The sequence below is a fragment of the Solea solea genome, chromosome 13 (genome assembly GCF_958295425.1).
Source record: "Solea solea chromosome 13, fSolSol10.1, whole genome shotgun sequence".
Taxonomy (NCBI): Eukaryota; Metazoa; Chordata; class Actinopteri; order Pleuronectiformes; family Soleidae; genus Solea; species Solea solea.
The window spans coordinates 25,452,750-25,470,050 of NC_081146.1; the positions used below are offsets into that span (position 1 = coordinate 25,452,750).

At 40.7% G+C, this 17,301-nt stretch overlaps 8 non-coding genes across 8 annotated transcripts; 5 read left to right on the forward strand and 3 right to left on the reverse strand.

Moving 5' to 3' along the window:
• Positions 1-10,458: 10,458 nt before the first annotated feature.
• trnat-agu (transfer RNA threonine (anticodon AGU)) lies at positions 10,459-10,532 on the forward strand. The gene has a single exon. It is a non-coding gene; the product is annotated as a tRNA-Thr (tRNA).
• A 2,860-nt stretch (positions 10,533-13,392) lies between these two features.
• On the forward strand, positions 13,393-13,466 carry trnat-cgu (transfer RNA threonine (anticodon CGU)). Its single transcript has one exon. It is a non-coding gene; the product is annotated as a tRNA-Thr (tRNA).
• A 270-nt stretch (positions 13,467-13,736) lies between these two features.
• On the forward strand, positions 13,737-13,810 carry trnat-agu (transfer RNA threonine (anticodon AGU)). The gene has a single exon. It is a non-coding gene; the product is annotated as a tRNA-Thr (tRNA).
• A 415-nt stretch (positions 13,811-14,225) lies between these two features.
• Positions 14,226-14,299, reverse strand: trnat-agu (transfer RNA threonine (anticodon AGU)). The gene has a single exon. It is a non-coding gene; the product is annotated as a tRNA-Thr (tRNA).
• Positions 14,300-15,691: 1,392 nt separating this feature from the next.
• trnat-ugu (transfer RNA threonine (anticodon UGU)) lies at positions 15,692-15,765 on the reverse strand. Its single transcript has one exon. It is a non-coding gene; the product is annotated as a tRNA-Thr (tRNA).
• A 128-nt stretch (positions 15,766-15,893) lies between these two features.
• On the reverse strand, positions 15,894-15,967 carry trnat-ugu (transfer RNA threonine (anticodon UGU)). The gene has a single exon. It is a non-coding gene; the product is annotated as a tRNA-Thr (tRNA).
• Positions 15,968-16,232: 265 nt separating this feature from the next.
• On the forward strand, positions 16,233-16,306 carry trnat-cgu (transfer RNA threonine (anticodon CGU)). Its single transcript has one exon. It is a non-coding gene; the product is annotated as a tRNA-Thr (tRNA).
• Positions 16,307-16,490: 184 nt separating this feature from the next.
• Positions 16,491-16,564, forward strand: trnat-agu (transfer RNA threonine (anticodon AGU)). Its single transcript has one exon. It is a non-coding gene; the product is annotated as a tRNA-Thr (tRNA).
• The last annotated feature ends 737 nt before the right edge of the window (positions 16,565-17,301 follow it).

The window sequence follows — 17,301 nt, forward strand, 5'->3', positions numbered from 1 at the left end:
TAAGAGATAAGGATTGTGTTACTTCTGCGCGTTCCATGGCATTTTGAGTTTAGTGTAGCAGCAACGAGATGCATTCAATGACCCGGGTAAATGACATTACTTCTGTGGCTCTCACTGAATGTTGGGGTAAGCAGAACATCTGCGAGATGCATTCAAGGACCCTGGTAAATTTAATCACTTCTGTGAGGGCCACAACATTATGAGGTTTGAGAAACAGCTATGAGATGCATTCAGTGACCCTCAGATACTTTGCTAACACATATACAGTCCACTAACCTGCTGCTACTGCTGCCACCTTGTGGTAACATTGGAGAAGTGTATTATTATTCAGTTACATTACTTTCAGGTCAATATTCAGAATGTCATTAAAGTAAATTTGAGAATATTCTGGACAATAATTCTCATTGTTTTAAAACAACAATAAACATATTTGCATCAACTCACATGTCGATAAGAGCAATGCAAATGAGTCCTGATAAAATATTTAATATAATATTCTATTTAAGTGTATATTTTCTGCCCTAGTTTAGACAATTTCGTGCTACTATTTTTGTTCTGTTTTCTTCTTGTTTTTTCCTCCTGAGTTTCACTGAACCCTGACATTAGTAGACATGAACTTTTTTTTTAATTTAACAAAAATGACAACAATGGAATAGAAGTGCAGAACAGATTTAGATCAGGTTATTGCTTGCCGTTCTCTCGCACTCGCAGCATCCACAGACGTAATTGCTCCCATGTCTCTCACCCTGTTATTTTCCTCTGAATTTTAATGGCGTTGCTGACAAAAGACGACTGGGGGCAGCCTATTTTTTTTTTCTCCCCCTCCGATTTTTTCAGTTTGCGTCTTTATTATGCGCTCCGGTTCAACGTGTCTCCAGCGTGCTGTCAATGGAGCTGTCAGTTTGACAAGGCGGCGGTGGCTTCGCTGAATAGCGAGCTGGTTGGAAATAGAGGAAATAGTGTTTTCTTCTCGTTGCTCCCCCACAGACTGTCACATTCACTTTCTGAACATGTGATCACCAAAACACAGCGGGACACGAGACAAACATTTGCACTATGGCAACCACAAACACAGTTCCTGTTATATTTATGAAAGTTTGTAATGAGAGCTTTATTTTGATAATTAACCTGGAGGAAAAAACCTGGAGGACAGGGGCCTCAAAATGAATGACCTTGAGCCTGAATTGTTTAGTGATTAGAAATTAAAAATGATATCTCCATAATCCATTGTGATATATATATATATATATATATATATATATATATATATATATATATATATATATATATATATATATATATATATATATATATATGTGGATATCACGATGGATTATGAAGATATCATTTTCCATAAGAATTTACATTTTGAATTTACATATAAACATATATATCTATACATATATACACATGTGTGTTTTGCACTGACCCAAGCAGCAGCTGGTTAGTGGGCTGTATATGTGTTTGCAAAGTGTCTGAGGGTCACTGAATGCATCTCATAGCTGTTTCTCAAACATCATGATGTTGTGGACCGCACAGAAGTGATACAATTTGCCAGGGCCCTTGAATGCATCTCGCAGATGTTCTGCTAACCTCAACATGCAGTTAGAGCCACAGAAGTAATGCCATTTATATAAGTAATAGTAGTACAGTAATTCACAACAACAAAAAACAAATTTGATGTAAAATGAATGAAATAGAAGATGAAATAGAATGAAAACATTAAACCCAAAATAATGTGTAGGCAATTTTAACTAAAGCTTATTTATGATTAAATGTTGAATTTATATTTTAATGTGATAAATACATATAACCTCATGTATAATTATTATTATAAAAATGTTGTTCTCTCTTGGTCAGTTTGGGACAGTTTTCATCAAGTGTAGGGCCGTGTGTGGCCCGCGGGCCGTGTGTTTGATCCCCCTGCTCTCGTATGTTATATATAGTATCATCACAGCGGTGAAATTCCAGCTGACTGGAGCTGCAGCTTATTTGTCATCCCTCATTTCTCTCTTTGATCCCACTGCTCTGTGAGGCTGGAGCCCGTTCCCATCACCCTTTTCTAATTAATAACAGGCTTCTTTCTGGGGATTTCGACTCATTTGTTTTCATTTTTCCCCTCCTCTAACCATCCAGCTGAGTCCCACAATAATTGTTTTTTGGCCGTGGCTGCTGCAGACTAAAGGAACATGCCTAATTTTTTTTTTTTTTTTTTTTTACAATTGAGAGGGAAAGTGCGTTCTTGTTCGTGCCAGTGGGCAGCGAGGCGGACGATTGTTCTCCAGCTTTACTGGCCCACCATGGATCTCCAGTGATGTCATTTCTTATTAAAATAATTGGTCTTGATAGGAAACAGGCTCGGCTTTGATATTCTCTTTATCCAAAAATATGAAACTGATTAATATCTGGGATCAAGCGGTTGCTTGTTGGGTGGATATTTTGCCTCATGCGGGGATGAATCTTGTTTCTGGCTCATTCCCCTCGGCAGCTTGTGACGGAGGAGGAGCGTAGTTTTTGTACGAAGGATGTCACGAAAAAAACCACCAGGAGTAACAAAACATTAGGTTCAAGAGTCCGGGAAGCGCTTCCTCACATGTGAACAAGGAGGCAGCATGTGGTGCTCAGTCCAGTCCAAACCTCTTACCAGTGTTTGGTTCACATGAGGTCAGCAACAGGAAAAAAAATCACAGCTACAGCTACAGAGCAAAACACTGCAGGCTCTGAAGAGGATGATTTACAGTATGAACCACTTCTATACTGACCCGTGTCAAAAGGATCTTTTAAGTGTGAACAGGTCAAACAGCAGAGACTTCAGATCATGTGGAGCTATGCCGAATGTGCCACATATTTAGATTTACAGCTACTTTTAAGCACTGTATATACTGTGTATAAATATATATATGTACACTGTCTGATGTAATATATGTTTATATTACATCAGAGTTAATGAGTTGACATGAAAACATTTAAATAAAGGCCAAGAGATGATTAAAAAAAGTCAGACAAAAAAATGACCAAAACATACAAGATTAATTAAATTCCACAGTAAAACTCATTCATTTTCAAAAAAGTAACAATTTAAGATTATTTTCAAGTGAATTTCACTGTTTTTGTCTTAAAAGTTACACGAAAAGAGTCTAATTCAACACTATCCCACAGTATTTAGCACATTATCACTGCCGAATCTTCTAAAAATCACGTAAATATGTGTCAGATCCATATTTATGTCAGTAACCAGTGAATTTCTGTGGCGTGGCATCAAAGTCTCATCCAATCTAATCAAAGCCGAGCGGGTGTTATCGTACAAGGATTCTGCTATGGTATATTGGTGCAGAACAAATACAGCAACAGGAAAATAGAATAAAGATTAAAAAAAGAGAATCAGTAAGGATACATAAAAACTAAGATGATTAAACTGGGAAAAGAAAAGTTTAACATTTTGCAAGAATCACCAAAATAAGACCATACAATAAAAGTACAGCTTAAATATATAAAGATAAGAGTAGAAAAGTAACAATATACAGTAGATTAAAGTAAGAGCCAACAGGAAGACGGTCGGTGCCACTTGTATCTGGTGGATTATTATTATTATTTAAATGGCAAACAGAGGAAACTGGAGTAAGGATTAACTGCTGCAGATTATCTACGGTTGAAGAACCCTTCATTATGGGACATGTAAGTGGTCCATGGCCAGTGGACCCTCTGCCTCTTCTGTCTTCCAACTCTCTGTCCCCTCAACAACTCCATTAGACGACACAGGAATGTTCAACCTTCATTTAACTCATCAGGATGTGCCATTTAATTAAGCAAATGAAAAATACTGCACCATTGACTTTAGACCAGGTTTTTGTTGGTCAGTGGAGCAGCAGCTGTCTGATGCAACATGTTTGTGGCCCAAAATGCCTGAAACCATCATCTTACCCACATACCGGGGCAGATTTGGGTAGCCCCGTTTGCTAAATATGGGCCACAAGCTGGCTACTGTGGTGCTACCTGTCAGCAATTGTTCCACCAAAGTTCACAACTTTGTTGGACAACTGTAGGGTCGCATCCATTTTATCAGGGGTACATGAAAGCCAGCAGTGCCACATTGTTGCCAGAAGTGGCGCTCATCCAGATGCTGCCTGGGAATGCTCAAGATCAGAACTCATTGTAAGATCAACACAGGCACAGATGGTTGTGCCTCACAGCAAGAAGGTCACCAGCTCGGATCCAGGTTTGACCGAGGTCCTTTCCGTGTGGAGTTTGCATTTTTTCCCCCATGTGCACGTGGATTCTCTACGAGTTCTCCGGCTTCCTCTGAACTTTCAAGAACATGCAAAAATTGGGGACTTGGTTAAGTGGACACTCTAAATTGATGTGCTCACAGCAAGAAGGCCACTGGTTTGGGTCCCAGTTTAACTGTGTGGCGTTTGCAAGTTCTCTCCATGTGCCCATGGGTTCTCTACAGGTTCTCCAGCCTTCTCTTCTATGGGCTACCACACAGCTGTGCCTCACAGCAAAAAGGTCATCAGTTCAGAAACCGGCTTTCACAGAGGTTTTTTCTGTGTGGAGTTTGCATGTTCTCTACATGTATACTGGGTTCTCTCCAAGTTCTCCAGCCTTATCCCTTATGGGCTACCACACAGCCGTGCTTCACAGCAAGTAGGTCTTTGGTTCAGATCCTGATTTGCTTGCACAACTTGGGGATTAGGTTGTTTGGACAAGAAATTGATAGTAGATGTGAGTGTGAGAGTAAATGGTTCATTGTCGAGGGATGTCCATCCTGGGTGTAACCTGCAGTTCGCCCTATGTCAGCTGGGATTAGCACCAGCTCCACCTGCAACCCTGAAGTGGAGGATGAACAGTAACAAAATGGGCGACTGATGACTGCAAGTGCATTTGCTTCCTACACAACTTAGTGAAAATGACAGCTGTGTCAGTTGAAAACCAGCTACTTGTCACTTTAGCTGTGCTGTGCGCCGCTTTGTGATGGATGTAAATGTGTTCACCAGTCGCCATCCATCACTCCAAGAGTCAAACTCTGATCCCAGCAGCTCCAGTGACTTCTCCTGTGTGTATCCTTCCTTCCCTATACTTCCTTCCTCCACCTGTGGTACCAACAAGTGGAATATCCAAACACCACATCACAGCACGCAGGCTTCATTACCACTGGTTTCCCTACATGTTTTATAACTCATTTTATTGCTTGTTTTTAAAGCCTTGAATGTTCAGGCTATGCTTCATGTGCCAACTCCCTGTGAGTCTGCTCGTCTGGCAGGGCTCGCTCTGCTTTCACGTTCAAAATATCCACTTATACACTCGGCTGTGTACCTGTTTCACAGTGTGCCATCTGTCATTGAGCGGGGTGTGACATGGTGAACGGAGCGGATTGAGTTACGGGCGCAGATATTTTCAAACACAGTTTCTCCCTTTTCTTCATGTTCCTGCACTCAGATGTACGATGATGACTCAAACAGCTGAGGGTGAGAGTGAAAATTTAAAACCTGACTCATTTCTTCCGGCTGCACAGCAGAGCAGTGGACCGTCTTCACAGCAGGTGATCTGACATGTCAGGTGATCAAGTGTTCCAGTGAGAAGGGCTGTGAGAACGAGTTAGAACACAAACCCAGAGATAAGAAAATTTAGTTTTTCAGTTTCACTTTGCTCAGTATTAACATTCGCCTCATGTCAGGGTCTGAAATTAAATGAATATGAATATTTTCTAGCATAAATATGGACCTTGTCGGGACCAGTAGTCCTCATGGAACCCAAAACCTGGTCCTAATGAGGCAGAACCATATTTCTTTGGAAGATTCCACACAGAGTTTCTGCCTCATTAATTAATTTTGTTCTCCTCCTTCAACCAAATATGGAATGCCACATTTTGTTTAACGGTTAACTGCTACATTTAGCTAGCCTTTAGCCATGGCTAATGCTAAAATAAATATAATCAGGCCACGTCGAAAATGAAGGTTTTTTTTTAGTTTTACCTACTCAGTTGAGTGTTGAATCACTTTTTATTCAAAATTCTTAAAATGATACGGCTTAGAAGTGCCTCAGATTAAGTAATTTTAATGTTGTCCAGCAGAGGGCACAGTGAGTACAGCTTGGCCTTGGAATCCATCAGAAAAATAAGACTGTGATGTTGTGTTGTTCTCAAAACCAGGTTTAAGTTCTTAACTTAAAATTGTCATCTTGAGCAGAAAAAAAACAAAGTTTCTGAAAAGCAGCATCCAGGTGTATTTCACATTACTATTTTACAGAAACAAATCTGCTGACTCACCTGTTAGCTTAGCTGTTAGCTCCACCAGAGTGGCTGAGGAGAAGAGGCGTCACAACGATTGCTCAACTTTGCTAATGTGGCTAACAGTAAGTGTAATAATAAATAATGTGGTCACATTTGTGTGCACGGGTGAGTGTGGGGAATTTCTGAATATCTTCAGATAAATAAGATGTCACGTAATAATCGTTTTTTTTTACTAGCTAGTTAGCGCTGTAAGAAAGTAAAAGCAAAGAAAATGCTTGGCCAAGATGAACAGATCCTCTCAAAACATGACACAGCACAAAATGTATCACAGAACACAATTAGGAACAAGGTAAATTAGCAACTTCTACTTTTAGCTTTTTCTGTTAATTAAGCTAATCGGAATATCGCAATTCTGGGAAAAAAAAGACAATTCTAAAATGTCTATCTCAATTTTTTCTATCAATTTACACCACTTTATTTAATGTATTATCAAGCTTCCAATAAACCTTACCGCAGCTATTTTCGTCGTGAAATGGTCGAACATAAATTCCAGTCCATGTTTAAAAGAGCCAAAGTGCTGCTATTATTCATGTCACACTGATTTTTTTTAATAATACAGCATATTGTTGTTATCTTTCTTTAATTCTACTGACATTTTAAATCCAAGCTGAAAGCAACCAGGGAGAATAAGAAACTACCAAATTAGGATATTCAATGTTTTATTTTCACAAATTAGACTTTTTGGGTTTCATTTCGAGCGTTGGCCACCGAGCAACATTACATATACGAGTGTTGATGTAAAATCAAGACCAGCCGTCAAACAATAGCTAAACAACACGGGAAGAATTCAAGCCTTGCGTCCAATAAAAACGCCGTTGATCACTGATGTCAGGAGGTTGGAGTTTCTCACCGCTCTGAACGCGCTGTGGCACGAAAACAAATGTCAGCGGCTCCACAATCCGCCTCCGCCTGCAGCAGACTTCTCAAATCAAACTAACGAGTGAAAGCATGGAAAGAAAGAAGAAGGCTAGAAGGGAATAAATGGAGAAGGGCACACACACAGTTGATCTTTTACTCTGCAGCGAAAAAGGGAGGCAAACGTGATGAGGAAAATATTTATGTTCTTTTCCCTCTGACTTCTGTACAAGGACTTAGTTTAGTACATTTATTGTATGCTATAATAAGGGAGGGGTTTCAGGTTTCTGGAGTCCTGGTATTGAGGACTCCGTCACTCAATAGTTTACTTGAAATTAATTAGAGAAAAGAATGTAAATGTACAATTCCTGCAATTTGCCAAGTCTCATTTCCAATTCCTTCTTTTTAACTGTAACATTTTCTGCTTTGGAAAATTGTGATTCATTTAAGAGATGTTATAGACTCAACGTGAATATTTAGACACTAAAATAACAAAAGTATAACTTTCCCTCAACAACACTAAGCTCAAATGCATCATTTTATGACTTATCACATTAGCCTAAGTAACACAAACTGACCACATGAGGCAGTAGTAGACCAGCAGCTCCTCTGTTCCCTGTGAGCTAAAAACACTCATTTTCTCTATGGAGTTTGGTGTGGGAGAGTGAGCGCTTTATTCACTTCAGTTTGAGGCTGGAAAAGGCTGTCACACACTAACCTGATTCAAAATGGTCAACTCGTCATCAAGCTCTGCAGAAGCCTGATAACGACCCATTCATTTGAAACGGGTGTGTTTGAGAAGATGCAGGCCAGTGTGGGTCTCCAGGATCAGGACTGGGAAACCATGCCTTGAACAAACCCACCTAAAAAAACCAACCTATCCTGATATTTGGTTTTTCCAAACTTTCTGGCACGGACACAGAGGTGTAACCTTAAGTGGGCGGATTCACAAGTGATTGGACAACTCGAAGTCCCGCCCACCTGTAGTTCCACCTCATCCTTTGCAGTTTGCAGAACCAGGACCTCAACCTTTCACATGAAACTTATTTGTTTTTATTCTTAATTTCTGCCGAGTTATTGTATGATTCTAAGTGATTTGGACAACTTCAAGTCCCGCCCCCGATTTATAGTTCCACCCACTCTTGGTTCCGCCTCCTCTTGGTGACTATCTTATCAAAGAACAATTCACACTCACATTTACATCCTCCAATTAACCATAATCCCAATTTGTATGATTTTTTGGGGACAAAATGTCAAATCAAGATTTCTTCCTTTCTCACTGTGCGGCTCCACTGTTGTCCACCACACCCCCGCGTTGCCCTGACATTAACATCATGTAAAAATGTAAGAAGTAATTATTTCAAAAATGAGGCGCAGATGTCTCCAAACAGAGTCTGACTCAGATTCATGAATTTGGGGAAAATAAGGAGATGGAAAAATGAGCAAGTGGATATTGTTTGTTTTGAAGGGTGTGGAACATTCACCGTCAACTCTGCTCAATCAACTTCAACTCATGAAGCTCCCTCTGCGAGCGAGGCTTGTTTTCATTTAACCACTCTAACCTTTTACCGTTCGCCCGCGGACGCTGAGCGCCGGTGCACTGGAACAGTTTGACCTTGTCTCGAGCAGAGGTGGAGAGCTCGTTGAAACGACCCATTGACGTACGCGGCGGGCCAATGAGGAACCGGCGCCGCGATGTGCTTATCACTCTCTATTTCATTCCCACCTTCCCACTGACCTTCATTGAACAATGGATCCTCGCTGAGTTAAAGGTTCCTCTGTCCTTTCCGCATGGATGATGGACGCCCCACCTGTCCCCGCTCTTTCACCCAGCGTGAGGCACCGCGGCGAGGCAGATGTCTGTGTGGTGGGTGGAGACCATGCGATCGGTCACCGCCACACAGTCTCTCGTGCGTCTGTTTTTTTTCCGGGAACAACAGACAGCAGACTTTTCAATTATTCACGCCGTTGAATCCTGTCACTCTGTGTCTTTATCTGAGTTTGTCCTGATCAGTGATCCTTATCTGAAGGTTGAGTAAAGTCAGAGTCAATGGAAAGAGGCAGGACTTCGATAGGTGGCTTTTTCACTGTCGGTGTGGCTGTTAAAGGTGAAAGAATAGGGCTTTTAATGGGATCAATGATCATTTGATTTACAGTGAAATGACGTTAGCTTTATTTACATGGCGACGTAAACACAAGTCATCGGAATAAGGAATCTTCTGAGCGTCGTTCAGATCAACGTGATGAATTTCCATGTTGTTCCAAAAAAAGAAGAATGAACAGACACGATACCAACAGACACAGATGGGGAGGAAAAAGAGACAGATAGTGGACAGCCTGACAAACAGGTCGAAAATTTCTACTTTTCTACCTCCTACTGTGACGCGAAAACCAAACCACATTCAGATTCTCAGGTTATCTGAGTGTTCACACCTGCAGCTCTACAGCACCAGAGGTTTTATCTACCATTTAGAGTCTGTGTACAGAAACTGCTTCAGCTTTCAAAGTCTGGACGGTTCTACGTGAAAAGTTGCTTTCTGAAATAAATTTCCGGATAATGTCTGAGTGACACAAAGAAAAAAGCTCCCTAGATATTGAGGACATTCTCCTGCTGCTGTGGACAGATCTGACCCCAGTAAGAAACCTCTCCCTGAATGTGAATGGAAAAGTCCAGAAAATGTTTATGTTCCACTTTTGTGGACAGAAATGTGACTCGAGACAAATATTGGTGAAACCTGAACAATGACGCGTGATTTTCTGACAAACACAAAGCAGTTCCGAGAGCTATAAAGTCACAATGTCAGCACTAAAAGAAGGAAAAAGAGTTTTTGAACAAAGTCAGACAATAAACGAAATACATTAGCATTCCAGAGATTATGAGGTAAAGGTGAATTGATCTGCACCAATACATTCCCTAAAATCCCCAAATATTTGTATTCCACCGTCTCCACTTCCTTACACAATTTTACGGCTCTAAAGATATTTGTTGATGCATGAAGTAGAGAACTGGAAGTCATCAGCTTCGACTGTGGTTTGATGCAGATAATTTACTGCCCTCATTATACTGAACTGTCAAATGTGGAAATCCTGATTTGTTCTTTGAAAAAAGTCTTTAAATTGGAATGTTTTTTGCAACATACTTCCATAAAAATAAGTTCATGACCTCAATAAAACTATGAACGGGCCTCATTAACTTCACTTTTTAAACTGTGGTGATCACATGATGCATTCTGACAAACTGAATCAATCTTTAGATAAGAAGAAGTTAACTGCAAAATACGATTGTGATGCAAACAATGTAGATTAAATAGGGAGGTGCTGTGGCTTAGTTGGTCAAAGCGCCTGTCTAGTAAACAGGAGATCCTGGGTTCAAATCCCAGCAGTGCCTTTAAAAACTAAGGATGTTTTTAGGAACGTATCAATTCAGCTGAAAGCTTCTCACGAAACAAACCTCCTCAACTTCACAGACGGAGGAAAACTCAGCGACTTAAGCCCTTTTCCACACAAAAGTATAACTTTCCCTCAACAATATCTTTCTTTTTCTTTCTCAAAAAGGTTTTTATAAACATGGCATCATTTCAACAATTGTCTTCATCCACACACAAAACCCCTCCAAAAACGCTGTAGTATTGATGTCAGGCCACACAATAAATACACCGAAAACAGAAAAGAAGACAAAGTTTTGTTGAAATAAAGCTTTGATTAAACAAGTATTTATAACAATTATACAAACGTAAAAAAAATGGCACAGAATGGATGAATGTCAGTCAACAACAACAGAACTTTTCAGTGTCTGTGTTCATATTTTCCAGCTAGTTTGTTCTGGAAAACATGTTCTCCAACTTCATATAAATTAAATAATTTCATTAAACTACAGCAACAAAAAATATATCTTAACCAGGACACTGTCGCAAAAAGAGATTCTTATACAGAGGTCACAGGTGCACCGACAAAAATGACAGAAAAGTTCTCATTCTTAATGTATATCTCAATATAAATTTGATCCTGTGCAGTGACGCAGCACATTCCTGAGCGGTCACGAGCTCTGACACACACATAAACACATCATCTGCATAAAATCGGATATTTTATCCCCTGTGTTCATATTTTCCAGGCAGTTTGTTCTGGAAAACATCTTCTCACTTCTCCATATAAACATAAACTTCAATCACGTAATTAAACTACAGCTACAAACAATAAATCTTAACCGTCTTCGAACAAGATGGATCCAAAAAAGAAGGAAAAGTAATCAACAACAGACAACAACAATGATGGGGCTATGACATCATTGGATTCCAGAACTTGTGTTTTATACAAGAAAACACAAGGGTGAAGGGTCCAAAAGTCGAATTTAGGATTCCCTTATTGGTGGTTTTATGTAGATAAAAAGCCCAAAAAGATACAAACTTTTGCAGATTCACCTAAACTAACTAAAATTTGTAGTTCTTCATTTTGACATGACAATAAATGTCCTCACCCTCTCATTTGTCCTGTGCCACATCACATTCCTAAGCTAACCCTAAATCTTAACTGTCTTGCACAAGATGGATCAAAAAAAGGAAAAGCAATCAACAACAGACAACAGCGATGATGGGGCTTTGACATCATTGGTTTCCACATCTTGTGTTGGTTTTATACAAGAGGTGAAGGGTCCAAAAGTAGAATTTTAGGACTCCCAATTAGGTAGATCCATGTGGTCCAACTGGTGCCTTTCTTGGCCACAGGACACTCTTGCAAACCAGATTCTTATACTTATACGGCTCTTATACAGATTTTGCAGGTGCATCAACATAAACCAGGACTCCCAAATGTGGATAAAAGATACAAAACTTTGAGCTGTCAGGAGGACATCATCTGCATAAGATCGGTTGTACTATCCACCACCACACAAAGTTTTTGGTCTGTATTCATATTTTCCAGCCCGTTTGTTCTGGAAACACAAACTCAAATCATTTAATTAAACCACAGCCACAAAACAATAAATCTTAACCGTCTATGAACGAGATGGATACAAAACAGGCAACAGGAACTCGTCCCACTGGGCGACGTGACTCATCGTGATTTGATTTTTCATGGGCTTTTTGTGTGGATAAAAACAACAAAAGAGTCAAAAGACTTCCCAGAAGCCGCGGCGATTATCCATTAGATTCGGCAGATTCTGTTCTCCGTGATGCTGGCGATGCCCCGAGTCGGTGAGAGGGAGACACAGACCCGGCACTCATGACTAATCTCCGACAATGATCTGCTCTTTGTCAAGATCACATTATGTGCCGTCATTAGTCATGTTCCATGAGCCGCATGTCGAGCTAATTGACAATAATGGCAACAATCAGGTTGAAGTGGAAAACCTGTGGAAAGCGGCGCGGCGACCGGAGCAGATGGTTTTTGTTTTTGCTTCTGTTCGGTTTTTTTTGCATCTTTCCTCCCAACAAAGAGAAATCACCTTGACAGTGTCTGTTTGTTTTTAAACGGCCGATGATTGCGGCACCTCCTGGGACCTCGGCGTCTAATCCGCTCCGGCTCAGGACGGAGGGATCGTGACGCAGCAGCAGGAGCTCGTCCTCCTGTTTTCCACTGCGTCCACTCTGATGAGGCAGAAATGTTTAGACGATCAGTCAGTGCCAGGGAAACTTGGTGCAGACAGAGTTCTGATAGGAACCATACACACTCATGTCCACACACCCGACTGAATGAATAATATTATTCCAAACTGTCACATTGCTGTTGAGCTACACAACAGTAATTGTCGATGCTGCGAGCGTAGATAATGGATTGTTCCGCACAAATCAGTGTTTCTCTAACTTTCATCATGAAGCAACAGATATATGTTTCATAAACGAATCAGAACTAGATTTCATGCATGTTTTCTTAACCCTTAGATGCATAAGTGCATTAAAAATGACCCAATGGCTTGTTATTCTCAAAATCTTTGAGATGAAAAGTTTTTATAATTTCATATTCCAGGTATTCTTTATAAAACATGTTTGTGACATGAGACCATTTGCGTTTTTACATTTTTTTTCATTAATTTTAAGAAATAGCACTTTTTGTATCACTACTTTTACATAAGCAGGGTCAACAATGACCCCAAGCATTTCTTATGGAATCTCCTAGGAACCTTTGATAATTATCTTAAGTTAAGTTGCAAAAAGCATTGATTCTACCATGGAAGACTGTAGGTGTTGCTGGGTCATCCAAGGGTTAAATATTCATTCAGAAAAATGGTGAAAGTCAGCTTCATACAGAGAGGCGCTGTGGCTTAGCTGGTCAAAGTGCCTGTCTCGTAAACAGGAGATCCTGGGTTCAAATCCCAGCAGTGCCTCGTTGTTCAAGGATCAACTCTCTTCGCACAAATAACAGTGAAATATGTGAACCTTTATGACTCCAATAGTTGTTGCCACATGAATGTATTTACGTAAAGCTTTATTTAATCAAAATAGGCATTTTATAAAACATATTTGTGCATTTGTTTCTGAACATCTTTACTGACCTTTTTATACTACCTTGTCTCATAAATGATTCAAAATTATATTTCATGCATGAGTTATTTAATATTCATAAAGCAAAGGGCTAAAACTTGACTTTAGGTCAAGGTGCTGTGGCTTAGTTGGTCAAAGCGCCTGTCTAGTAAACAGGAGATCCTGGGTTCAAATCCCAGCAGTACCTTGTTGTTGACAGATGCAAAGTCTAAAGGAGGTAAAAACAGACCCTCTGACCAAGTGAAAGCTTTTGTTTTAAAATACAGTATATAATCAAAATATAACCTCGTTAAGAACAGGGCTTGAAGGCCCTTCAGAGAGAGGTGCTGTGGCTTAGCTAGTCAAAGTACCTGTCTAGAAAGAGGAGATTCTGGGTTCAAATCCCAACAGTACCTTGTTGACGGAAGTGAAGGCGATACATATATATGTACATATATATGTACATATATATGTATTGAAGGAGTGCAAAAGTTTGGTTTTCATCTTTTTTTGGGGTAAAGTAGGTTTGATTTGTCTGAAACTTTCGAGAAACTTTGAGGTGAGCTGATGTCCTCCTAAAAATGGTTGAGTTTCGCTTTCAGACTTAGGTTTAAGCAAACTCAAGGCACTGCTGGGATTTGAACCCAGGATGTCCTGTTTACTAGACAGGCACTTTGACCAACTAAGCCACAGCACCGTGTCCTATAGTTGACTTTTAGCTGTTTTCTTGATGAGTATTTAAGAACACATGCATGCTATAATTGTCATTCTATGTATATATATGTATATATATGTATATATAAATATATATATATACATATATATATATATAAGGTGTATTGAAAACAGTGCAAAAGTTTGGTTTTCACCTTTTTTGGGGTAAAGTAGGTTTGATTTGTGTGAAACGTTCGAGAAACTTTGAGGTGAGCTGATGTCCTCCTAAAAATGGTCCACTTTTGTTTTTTTATTATTAATAATAATAATAATAATAATAATAATACATCATATTTATATAGCGCTTTTCTGGACACTCAAAGACGCTGTACAAACACAAAACAAAACAAAGGACAGGACTGAAATAAAACAGTGGTAAATAGACAGTTAAGCAGTTTTGAGTAGTGATTTAAATGTCTGTAGTGAGTCTGAGTTCCTGATGGGTTGTGGGAGTGAGTTCCAGAGAGTGGGGGGCGGCTGCAGCGAAGGCTCGGTCCCCCAGGGTTCAGCACTTTGTCCTGAGGGGAATGAGGAGGTTGGAGTCTGCGGATCTGAGGCGGCGGGTGGGACAGTGTAGGTGGAGGAGGTCGGTGAGATATGAGGGAGCCAGGTTATGGAGGGACTTGTAAGTGATGAGGAGAACCTTGTATTGTATGCGGTATGGAACAGGGAGCCAGTGGAGTTTGTTGAGGATGGGGGTGATGTGGTCATTGGAGCGGGTGTGGGTGAGCAGACGGGCAGCAGAGTTCTGGATGTATTGTAGTTTTGAAGGCGAGTGGAGGGGAGACCGTGGAGAAGGGTATTGCAGTAGTCCAGTCTGGAGGTAATGAAGGCGTGGATGAGGATTTCTGCAGTGGATTGTGAAAGGCAGGGACGGAGACGGGCAATATTGCAGAGGTGGAAAATGATGTTTTGGTAATATGGTTTATGTGGGGTTTGAATGAGAGGGTGGAGTCCAGGATAACGCCGAGATTGCGTACAGAGGGGGAGGGAGTGACTGAGTGGCCGTCGATGGTGAGGGAGATGTTCTGGGCCAATGGGAGGAGAGATTTGGGTCCGGTGAGGATGAGTTCTGTTTTGTTGCTGATGAGTTTGAGGAAATTGTGGATGACAGGTTACGGTACCGTCAGATGGGGCAGGATCCATGCAGAACCACCGCGAGGTAAGAACACTTTTGACAGAAGCTGTTCAAAAATGTTCAAAAATGCAGACAGACGTTTTTTTTCCGAAGTTTTTCCCCTAAGTTTTTTCCCGAATGGAGAAGCAGCAGCCAACACGCGCCAGCGTCCTCTCCAGTTGGGAGACACATATGCCAATAGTTATTTTACAGACATTTACTCCAGTTTTTAGATTTCGGTTTAAGCAAAAAAAAAAAAGGCACTGCTGGGATTTGAACCCAGGATCTCCTGTTTACAAGACAGGCACTTTGACCAACTAAGCCACAGTGCCCTGTCTTACAGTTGACTTTTAGCTGTTTTCTTGATGAATATTTAAAAACACATGCAGAAACTTTGAGTGAGCTGATGTCCTCAAAAATGTTGCAGTTTTGTTTTTAGACTTAGATTCAAGCAAACTCAAGGTACTGCTGGGATTTGAACCCAGGATCTCCTGTTTACAAGACAGGCACTTTGACCAACTAAGCCACAGCACCTCTTTTCCAAGGTAACTTTAGAAATAGATATGAGTAACTGGCCTTACTGCCGCAACAGGAAATAATAAATAAACTCTTCACCTCATAATATAACACTTAATATTTTCAATAGATATACCAACAGATATCCATCCATCTTCTAAGACTTTATCCTCCACATGAGGGTCGCAGGGACCAACAAGTATATGTTTCATAAATGGATCAAAATTATATTTCATTCTGATATATTCCTTAAGAAAAGGGCTAAGAGAGAACTGCACAGGCAGGCGCTGTGGCTTAGCTGGTCAAAGTGCCTGTCTCGTAAACAGGAGATCCTGGGTTCAAATCCCAGCAGTGCCTTGTTGCTGTTGGAAACAAAGTCTAATGGACCTACAAATAGACTCTGTTGCACCTACTTGACTCCATCAAAAAGTGAAAAGCCAATTTTTCTCATTGTTTCAATGCACCTACTATATACTTTATGTCTTATTAAAATATAAGTGTTCTTCCTTAAGAAAACTGCTTAAAGTCTTACTCACAGGGAGGCGCTGTGGCTTAGTTGGTCAAAGTGCCTGTCTAGTAAACAGGAGATCCTGGGTTCAAATCCCAGCAGTGCCTTTCTGTTGATTGCCATCCTGTTCTTCTACATTGTCTCTACTTGCTGTTGTACATATACCAGGCCTGTGTAACTGCTACACTGCCACAGAGGACAAGACAGCCCTTTATCTAAATTTAATTCAAAACCGATAAGGGAAAGAATTCACAAGAAAAACTGTGACTTTTCCCTTTAAAAAAACAGCCATATCTTCTTCTTCTTCTTCCCTGTAGGAAAATCCTCATCATCTCCGTCTCGCTGCGTATCTCAGATCTGACGCCAGAGCTTTGCAGCACGAAAATGGGCGAAGACATTTGAATGATGGAGGTAAAAGCTAATTGGGGCAGATGTAGTTTCCCCCGAGGACACGCCTCCCTCACCATCCACGGCCCAATGTTTCCAGCGCCGCCGCTGCTTGGAAAGCACTCAGCGTCCTATCTGTTTTGATCATCAGATTTCTGACAGCGCGACTGATTATGGATCACGTAGCATGTTTGCAGCTCGAGCACCTCCTCCGCCTCCTCCTCCTCCTCCTCCTCCTCCACTCTTGATTTGCCTGCTTTGCACATTTTTCCTCCACACACAGCACTTTGTTGGATGCCATGCGTCTCCTGATGAATGACGAGGACCTTTGGCCCCTGTGGCAGCGGCGGAAAACAAGTGCAGAGCCATGAAAGTCGAGTGAGGCCAGAGGCAGAGAGTGTTCTGTGATAAGTCACTGCTGACATCACATACACTCCCAACAAAGGGCTTTGTGGGA